At 49.3% G+C, this 2075-nt stretch overlaps 1 protein-coding gene across 1 annotated transcript in view; it reads left to right on the forward strand.

Moving 5' to 3' along the window:
* Lmx1a (LIM homeobox transcription factor 1 alpha) overlaps nucleotides 1-2075 on the forward strand; it is a 146863-nt gene that overhangs the window by 99820 nt on the left and 44968 nt on the right. The gene's annotated exons all lie outside the window — the stretch shown is intronic.

Raw genomic sequence — 2075 nt, forward strand, 5'->3', positions numbered from 1 at the left:
GAGGGGAGGGGAGAAGAGAAGAGAAGAGAAGAGAAGAGAAGAGAAGAGAAGAGAAGAGAAGAGAAGAGAAGAGAAGAGAAGAGAAGAGAAGAGAAGAGGATTAGATTTAGAATGGTGAGAAAGGTTGGATGCTGTCAGGTCTACAGAGGTGAGCTAGGTAGTTCTGGAGACATTGCCCAGCTTTCCAGCAGCCTGCCAGACTCTGAACCTAGAGTGCAGACTCATTAATATTCAGAGGGGGGATAACCATGGGGGCACATCTCAAGCACTAGGAAGAGACAGGCTGTGTTTTAATTATGACCTGGACTTTTGAACAAATCCTTTTCTCTGCTTCTCTGAGCCTCAGAGAAAACAACTTGTGGGAGGCCGTGCAGTCAGCAGCTGGGTCCACAGTGGTACCCGTACAGCTGTGTACACATCTGGCACCCAGGTGGTAGATGGCATGCTCCTCTTCTCAAATTGCTCTTGAAGGTTACAAGTGACAAGGGAGTAAGGTGCAGCTGACATGCTTTGGATCCAGGGAGGGAGAACAGAAGGAACAAGGCTTGCCTGACTCTTCTGGCCCGCGGTCCTCCAGGAAACACGGCCACTTCAGGATTCAAGCCTGGATGGCTACTTTCACTTCTAGCAGTGGTCCTGAGTCAACATGGCGGACTGTCTTTGTTACACTCATTCCAGCCCTCTCTTCTTTAACACAGGAGGGAAATTTATGGAGTGAGGGACAAATTTAACAGGAAAGAAAAAGGGGGAGGAGATGAATAGGGTAGGAGTCAGACAAGCACAGATGCTACCACCCGCTGCTGAAGCTCCTTAAGTGTTTGTTGACTCCCTGGGAACGTTTGCCCTGAGTCTGTTTAACAGTCCATTTCAGGGGATGGGGAAAAGAAGCAAGGCCTGGGGACAAAAGGCCTTTGACTGGCTACTGGAAAAGCATTGATTAGTTTGCTCAGGTTGGCAAACAGAGACCAGGGGCTTGGGGGGGCCGAGAGACGAACTAGGTAGACTTTCTACACAGCGCATGGCATCTAGCAAGGGGAGAGGGCGTGAAAGAAAATATTGGAGGGACTCTAGTAATAAGTCAGGAAAACCAAGGTGGGTAACTGGAGGAAGGGAGGGGGAGGGGAAAGGCTTCAGGTCCTTGCAGTTCTGGGTGTGAAGCTCATTAGTAGTGAGAAGGCAGCTCCAGCCATTGGATGTGTCCTCAACGTTATCCTCCATCACAGAGTGTGAGAGACGGGGAGGGGGGCCTGTCAAGTGAGTTGCTTCACAGGGTCTGAGGGACGGGCATGGGAGCTCACAGCTTAGACTGTAGGCCATACAGCACACTCCTTCCAGTCCTGCAGATCGCATCCTGTCCTGGGAGGCTGTCTGTGGGTGGCTCCAGCATCCATGGCAGGTGACCTCATTCTCTTTTTCAAGCTTTGCCTTCCTCTGCTCAAAGCTTCAGTGTCTTCCCTTTCTCCAGTGCCAGTCTGTGTGTCCTTGGGAGCCCTTCCCAAGCCTCCTTTGCACTCCACCTTCAAATTGTTCCAGTCTTCAGCAAGCTTCCAAGACAAGCAGGCTGTGTGAAGGTATTGCTGTATAACCCAACCGGTACCATTTTATGGTTGGGAAGCGATTGACTATTCTAATTCCTTATACATGCTTTGGCTCTGTGTTATAATATTTTGTAGCCACCATGGGACACCTCTGCATTGTTCTTTTATTTTTTATTTTTTGTGCCACTGTGGCACACACGTGGGGGTCAGAGGTCACTTTTATGAAGTCAGTTTTCCACTTACATCTTTAAGTGGGCCTCAGGGTTTGAATTCAGGTTGTCAGATTTGCATGGCAAGGACCTTTATCCACCCTGCCATCTTCCTAGTCTGACTTAGTTCTTCCACAAGCAGATGAGCTCCAAACGGTGGAGGATTTGTCTTGCATATTGTTGAGTCTACAGCAATCACACACACACACACACACACACACACACACACACACACACACACACACAGAAAGAGAGAGAGAGAGAGAGAGAGAGAGAGACAGAGAGACAGAGAGACAGAGAGACAGAGAGACAGAGAGAGACAGAGAGA

Source organism: Mus pahari, chromosome 5, assembly GCF_900095145.1.
Source record: "Mus pahari chromosome 5, PAHARI_EIJ_v1.1, whole genome shotgun sequence".
Lineage (NCBI taxonomy): Eukaryota > Metazoa > Chordata > Mammalia > Rodentia > Muridae > Mus > Mus pahari.